General features: G+C 39.6%; 1 pseudogene; it reads right to left on the bottom strand.

The window, feature by feature from the left end:
* Window positions 1-5,784: 5,784 nt before the first annotated feature.
* On the bottom strand, window positions 5,785-8,004 carry LOC122360835 (annotated as a pseudogene).
* Between the last annotated feature and the right edge of the window lie 362 nt (window positions 8,005-8,366).

The following is an 8,366-nucleotide window of genomic DNA, read 5'->3' as shown; positions in this document are numbered from 1 at the left end:
ACCCAAGCTGAGCGGGCATGTAAAGCAGCCAAATTGGTACAGCCAGTTTCATTTCACGATCAGAGAGGATTCAAGGGCACAGACAGTGAATGTTATTTCTGACACTGACACTCTCTTATTGAAGCAAGCTGTTGTTGGCCTTACAAACACAGTCAAAGATCTAAGTAAGGATGTCTCAGCACTAAAACTTCAGCTGCATGATCAACATGGCCGATCTCATCAAGCCCCATCGCCAAGTCGTCATAGCCAACAAGATATGCCACGGAATGGAGTGCACCATACGGTTGTTTATCTAGCAAGCATCCCGCTGACCCGCAGAGACCAGGTGCGGAAAACAGCATGACACATACCAGCGTAATGACAGAGGGGACTTCACACCACAGCGCAGAGACAGGTTTGAGGATTGCTATTCTCCAAGATACTCCACTGCAACTGCCACTGACCACCACTCGTGGATTACCAGCGGGACGTGGCGGGAGGACACCATGGCTTCTAGCAACTCGTCATTACATCGGCGCAGTCCAAGCCCTCATCACAGACGTGTCACCTTTGAAAACTACCAAGACCATCATTACAGACCTCAGCAGCACAGCCTGGATCAACAGAGTGGTTTGTCTGATGTCTACCCAGATCTTCGCAGCTATCGTCAGGAAACTTCCTTTAGCTGATGCGGTGGGACACACATCAGCTATTTCACCACCAGCACCATATGACACAGAACAGCTGACAACCACAGATGCCAGACATGCAGAGAATGGATGCTCTCCTGTTGCAGGCATGAGCGGACACTAGTACAGCACACATCAGTGGTATTGTTGAAGGTACCGACATGCACATCATGATAGACACTGGGTCTAGTATTTCATTTCTTAACGAAACTACCCGTCGTCCTTCATTGCGTAAAGACCACTGAAAGTACTTTCATTCTGTCAAAATCTGTAACTGGTCAGAATTTAGATTTAGTCTGGGAACTGGTGACTGTTAACCTCAGATTAGGTACACTGACATTACAACATGGCGTGCGTCATCAGAAATGTGAATCAGGGTATAATACTTGGTTGGGATTTTTTCGGAAACACCAAGCAGTCTTGAATGTGAGTAAATGTACACGTTGCCTTTATGACCAAACTTTTGCCGCTGTTAAGCAAATCTCAACCTGTACACTGTACAGCTCAGATTACTGTGACAACTACCATTCCAGCCAATTGTGAGATGCACTGTACAGCACAACTTGTCCCATCTGCTGTTAATGCAGGTTTAGCAGATGGATACTGTGGGTTGTTTGAGCCATATATATTTAAGTTAGATGGTATTGCAGTTGCACGCACCCTTACATTTGCTAAAAGTGGTCAAACTGTAGTGCGACTCATGAATCCAACTAACAGCCCTTTTGTACTGCAACCAGGTATGCAATTGGGGAGTTCACTCCAGTCAACTCAAATGATGTTCTTGAGCACTCTTGATGTTGTGTGTAATGTGTCTGCCCCATCTACACAGGAGTCACCTCAATGCAAAGCTCAAAGTGCGGATCTCTGATTCTCAGGTGAACAAATTGCATTCACTGTTACATGAGTTTTATGGCGTCTTTAGTGAAAGCCCTACAGACTTTGGTAGAACAAACATAGTCCTGCACAAAATCAATTCTGACAATGCAAATCCCATACAGAAACATGCTTATCGCACTTCCCCTCAGATTCAGGAGGAGATTCAGACACATGTGGATGACGCATGGTAGCAAGAGCATTGGCATGGAAGCCAGTCATGACACGGGCTGCGCCTATAGTTAAGGTACAAGGTAAACTCCTGGCGTTTTTGTATAGATTATAGGGGGCCTTAATTCTGTCCCATTAAAGATGCCCATCCATTGCCTAGAAACAGATGACACTTTGGATGCACTAAGAGGTTCATCTATATTCCAGAACTTTGGATCTTTCATCTGGATGTTGGCAAGTGCAACCTCGCGACGCAGATAAACCAAAAACGGCTTTCTGCGAATTAGCTTATTGTATCAGTTTACAGTGATGCCGATGGGCCTGGTTTCAATGCGCCGCCTAATTTTCAACACTTGATGCAAGTAGTGCTATGAAGCCTGTCCTGAAAAACATGTCTTGTATATTTGGAGACTATATCATTGTTCATAGCAGTGGTTTTCAACTTCAGGGTCACCCCAGCCCCCAGTGGGCTTAAACGGTATTGCAGGGGGCCGCCAGCTATTATCAATAGAAACAATAATATTACTAATGCTGCGTAAATGACCATGGTAGCAATTAAATATCTATAATTAATTAGAAAATAACAAAAAATAATAATAAACTGTACTATCATTTCACACTATTAGATGGATTAGTTGGGTTTAAATAACCATGATTTAGGCTATGTAACATATTTTTCACTCACATACATTTAAATTTTTTTTTTTTTTGCAGTGGGCGCGAGAAACATATGTGTTTGATTGTTAATGGGCTGTGAGTTAAAAAGGTTAGGGAACCACACCGGTCTATAGCAAAAATTTCCAGTGAGCACAGCAGCACTTGGCACTTAGAGAGGATTTTCCAAGCGTCTGAGCAGCAAACCTGAAGCTAAAACCAGCTAAGTGTTCTTTTTTCTCAACCACAATTGACATTTCACAGGCCATGTTGCCCATCATCTATGGGTCTCTTCAGCAGATGGGAAGGATATTGAGAAAGTCAAAAGAGTTGGCCCTGCGTCAGAAGAGTCCTCACGGAAGTTGGAGCATGCTTAGGTTTACTGTTCCTATTACAGGCGTTTCATTCACTGCTGCACTCAGAATTTCAGAGCCACTGCCTTTAACTCAGAAAGGGAAGTTGTTTGACTGGACTGAGACCAGGAACAGGGCACGTTCAGTTCCCTGCGGCAGTACACTTACACATGCTCCAGTTCTTTCTTATCCAGACTTTTCAAAGAATTTTACTTTTTACAGATGCTTCCAATACAGCCATTGCGTTGTGTTTTATCTCAACTAAAGACTGACAGCAAAAGAAAGGGTCCTCATATATAAGTAGTCGTATCTTAGGCAGCGATGGTCCACCTGCAAGCCTTCAGAGAGTTTGTGGACTCTCGTTACGATGTCCATTACTGTATTTCCGTCCAGTACCTCATAGACCACTCTTTTCCGGATCATCTACAGACCATAAGACCTTACTCAGTCTTGGGAGAATGGTTCTGGATACGCATGGCGATCCTTGTAGGTCACTGAAACAAAGGTGGGCTCTAAGATTCAACTCCTATGACTCGGACTGTACAGTACCGGCACTTGGCCATAAACTTATGCCAACGCCAGATGCCATGTCTACGCAGACCTAACAAAGGAGAGTGAGTAGACTTCTACTGCCTCTTGAACAGGGCTATCCATTTAGTATCCCATTTCAACTTAAGCTGGGGTCACTGAACCGCATGCTGCTTCTGCGCAGCCTGCTGCTTCTGATACCATGTTCTGAGAGCTGAATATTCCAAGATTCTACTGCTCTCTCTACCCGATTCCAGCATTTACATGCTTGGGTATACAGAAATGAGAGATATACAGCAGGCTAAGACAGCTGACCCTGTCCTAAGTGTTGTTGCTGAATGCGTTATCCAAGTAATAAGAGACCTCCATTGTTCAATTTCTAAAGAAACTACTGGCCGAACTGAGAGCATTTCTGAAAAGAGGCTACTCTAAGAACCCCAAATGAATATGCACATCCTACCACTCAACCGATTAAATCTGCATTCCATCTGATTTGCAGTCAATATTTAGACAGAAAACCAGTAGAGTGGAATGACAACAAGGTCAGGACGTTCTGTAGAATCACGCCAATAAGATATAGGAATTATAATGTCTTCATTTATACCTTTGTCTTTCTTCCATTTGCTATTTACATTCCTGGAGTATATGGTTCTGAGGGTATGGTAGTAAACACAATGGAGCTAATGAAAAAAATATGTTATTATTATATGCATTTTGCTAAAGTTTGCTTTTGTTGAAACTTTGGGATTGTGGCTTTTTCCTACCTGAAATTTTTTGTGCTTGAAATTACATTCTTACTAATGTGCTGATTTTGTTGTGTTCTTGATACTTGAGGACATTTTCTTTTCGGAAAGGGAAGTAGTGTAGAAAAAAAAAACGATTTTATTTTGTGTTAGAAATACCCTCCCTCCTCATGTTAAATTGCCTGTTGTTATAGGACTTTTGTTCTGACGGGGAAAAAAGCGGTGTGAGCGTGGAATAGAAAAATAAAGTGGAGAAAAAGAGCATGTGCGTATTCGGATGGTTTTATTTATGTAAACATTTAGATAAAGCCCGAAAACTTCTCACAAGCGCCCACAAGAGAAAGCGTTACATTATTACTGGCTACCGTTAGGTCTCTGGTTCTTCCAGACTGCATTCGAGAGGATGAAATGCTGTGTGAAACCCAGACATTTCGTGGACTCACACCTGGCTGTAAGTAAGTGGAGATTACATCAATCCCGATAGAAAGTGGAAGTGAAGCGTGGCGGATGTCTAATGATATTTGATAGGGGTTGCTGCTGTATTCCATGCTGAGCGAAAGGACGAGTTTTTTTGACAGATTAAAAAATAAGTGAATGCCCACGAGTGAAATGCAAGTATAAAGAGTTATTTAGTCTACCACATAGTTTTACCCATGCTCGCTCTTTGATAGGCAAACTTTTGGATCCATCTTACTCTTCTCTGATGGTTGTACTGGTTTTCTGAGGGTATGAAAATATTTTTTTATAGCCCCACAAGCATTATCAACTATTTTTGTGATATTGTTTGTTTATATTCATGGAGCCTTTACTTATTGCACTTAATTTTATTCAACTGGAAATTATGTTTCGCACCATTTGAGTGAAACTGCAAAATCAACCCCTGACCCTAATGAATATAAAACAAGACACTGACTGTATGTAAATAATGTCGTGAAAAGACAAATGAGAACCACAACATGGTGTAAAAATGAACACCGACAAAAAGTCTTGAGCGTTAGAGGGCAGTATTGAAACCATGTCCATATAAAGAAGAAGTCATTTGGAAGAAACGTGTTTAGTTTCATGAATTTTGAAGCTGTGTTTTAAATTTCCGGATTTGTTGAATTGCTTTACTGCTGTCAAAAGTTTAGTATCCAAAATATTGCTTACATGTGTGTGCTGTGTATATTTGTTATGTATATATAAATACAAATACACACACTTTCATGTATATATTTAGAAAAATATGTAATTTATATGTATTAAATATATTTGTTAATAGTATTAATTATATAAATATAAATATAGAAGTAAATACAAGTATAATTAAAAATAAAATATTCTCTAAATACATTCTGCATGTGTATATTTATCGATACATAATAATTACATATGTTATATAAACAAATTTTTTTATTTTGGATTTTTCTGAAACTCTAAGGAGTGGGGAAGATACAAACTCCATAACTGTAGGACCCATAGAAGGTATGCAGATGTCCATCTACTCACACATTCTCTGATATGACTCAGTGACCTCAAATACTCAATTATAGACTTTAGTATTTTTTTTATTATGAATTCAATAATTTTATTAAATATATTCATAAACATGTACACATATCTTATACACAGACAGAACTTCTCTAATACACTTATCTATCTTATACACTTATATCTTATCTTATATCTACATTTATCTTATGTAACTTCTACACTGAACTATCTTAAGTATTGAATAAGAATAGTAGTATATCTTTAACTAAGTATCTTTAAATATTATTGTAAAGTATTGCTGGTCCAAGTCGAGCGCCAAGGCGTGGATGGAGGGACAGGAAAGCCACATATGTGACAGCTGTTGTGACAGTTCTTCATGTATTACTCCACGACCTGCTTTAAAAAATCAGCATTAACAGCCTAAAGACATTACAAATTTAATTTGGCAAACAACCAAACAATTAATTAATCTTAGACTTAGTACCTTAAACCAATCATGGAGAAGCATCTTCTCCAGATTGATCCTCCGCTTTGGATCAGACTGCAAACACGAAGCTATGATCTGGCAGCATTCTGTCCAAAAAGACGAGACACGTTTGATTTATTAGCTTATTCTTTACACCTGCTCTCTTTCAAGCTACCGGTCTTTTTGAGTGGTTTTCGTTCTTCTTTGATGAAGATCTTACCTTGTGACAGGCCAGGTCTGGTCCAGCTCCTCTTACTGATCAGATGGAGGTCGTATTCTGTGGGATAATACCCACAGGCCATCAAGAACAGGAGGATTCCTAGCGACCACACTGCTGTAGGCTTCGCATGGTATCTGCCTTTCACGGTGACCTCTGGTGGACAGTACAGTTTTGTGCCTGGAGGAAAGAGATTTCATTCCTTCAATACATTTACACATCATGTTGACTCATTTATACAGGATGTAATTCTGTGAGATAATGAACAAAGCCATACATACCACTGAAGACTTTATAGCCATATCTCTGCATTTGCGCACCACAACCAAAGTCAATTAATTTCACCTCCATGTTGTCTGGGTTTACCAGGAGGTTTTCCAATTTTATGTCCCGGTGAAAGACTCCACGCTTGATACAGCTGTTAGCGGCTTGATGACCTGCCACATGATCTTTTTGGCGGTGACCTCATCGAGACGCTCTCCGTGGAAGCTTAACAAAAGTCTTTAAATCCACGCAGGGCATGGGCCGCTCCATGACCATGGTATAGTGGTCTTCGTTGTCCTCCCAGTCCAGAAGTTTTATGATCTCGGGAGGTCTGGGGCTTTTATTGGCCGTGAGAGTCAGAGCTATCTCCATCGGGATGGCTTCGGGATGACCAGGCTGGAGGAAAGGAAATATGCTTAGATGGAGATGGTTTCCCCCAAACAATGACTTGGTTCACAAATCAGAACAGTTTGCCTGCCGGAAACGTATTTATAGTCTGTGATTAATACTATTAAAAGATGTTAAACTGAAAACAGTGACTGAGAAGCAGTAATAAAGAAAGCGCAGCTTATACTCACCACTCTGATATAAGACATCTTTGGTGACTTCACAGAAAATTTTACTGCCACCTGATCAACAAAACAGAACAAAAAAGAGATAAAAAATAAGCATGTGCACAGAGGTCTTATCGGTCTAGCCATTAATTCTGAAGAGGTGTGCAAAGTTAAGTAAGTAAAATCAATCGAAACCTTAAGTCCATCCTCGCGCCGAGTCCCTTTATAAACGAAGCCAAATCCGCCTTGACCCAGTTTTTCGCCAATCTTGTAATGGTCATGGATGTGGCCTTATAAAAAAAAAAAATATATGCAGTTAGTATCAAATACAATTTCATAAATATTTTATTTCACTGTAAATATATATATATAAATATATACACTGTATATAATAATAAAATAATAATAAGTACAATTAACTTTATGTTCCATTAACTTTAGAAATTAGTTGAGTCTTGTGTAAAAAAAACTAAACAAAACTGAATTTTTTGGGGGGGAGTTCATGTAAAAACACAACTTATTGATCATCATTTACAGTATTTAGAATTCATAATAACATTTTGAAATTCTCATTGATTTATAATTCTTACCTTTGCCAGGGGCATCCTGCTCCAGCTGTTTCTTAGCAGCAACAGGGTGGACTTTGGAAGCTGGAGCTATGTGAATCAAATCGAATAAATCAGTAAGATACCATATATTCAAATTAGAATGGTTCTTGTTTTGGGAAAGCCATTTGTCGTTTAAAAAAAAAAAAAGGAAGAAGAACAGAAGTTCTAGAAATGAAAAAGTCAGCCTAAATTCAAAACATGACACGCTGATGTGATTGTACCATCTGTAATCGTCTGATATGATCCAGCTTCTGCCTGGTACTTCTTTTCAGCTTTAGCCAGATCGTATTTAGAGGCTCTCTGATGAGGAAAACGGAGAGCTAACCACCTCCAGAAACTCTTTTTCTCCTCTCTTTCTGCCTCCTTTCCACCATCAATGCCACCAGCAACAACAGGCGCCTCATCAAGCCGATGAGGAGAATGGTTCTCCATTGCGTGTTGTAAGAAGTGTGTTTGACAAGAACACATGGTTCTTGTACACACTTTTTCTGAATCAATTTTTGATTCGTGAAAGTAATGTCATTATAACAATACTTGTATCTCAATAAAAAGTCAGAAAGCAATCACTATCAACCTACACTCCGAAACTTAAACCCACAAAATGAGAAAGTTCCAAGCCTAGTCGAGACGTTCTAAACGTGACGTCATAACAGCCTGACGGAACAGCTGAGATTAAAAAAAAAAAAAAAAAAAAACATATTTAAAAAAATACAACGAGTGGTCCCTCCTACTTAAATTGTCTGTTGTTATAAGGACTTTTATTCTGACGGGGGAAAGAGAAAAAAACTGAGCGG

The sequence above is a fragment of the Puntigrus tetrazona genome, chromosome 16 (genome assembly GCF_018831695.1).
Source record: "Puntigrus tetrazona isolate hp1 chromosome 16, ASM1883169v1, whole genome shotgun sequence".
Classification (NCBI taxonomy): domain Eukaryota; kingdom Metazoa; phylum Chordata; class Actinopteri; order Cypriniformes; family Cyprinidae; genus Puntigrus; species Puntigrus tetrazona.
The sequence above is the reverse complement of the archived record's forward strand: the minus strand, read 5'-3'. Positions and strand labels throughout refer to the sequence as shown.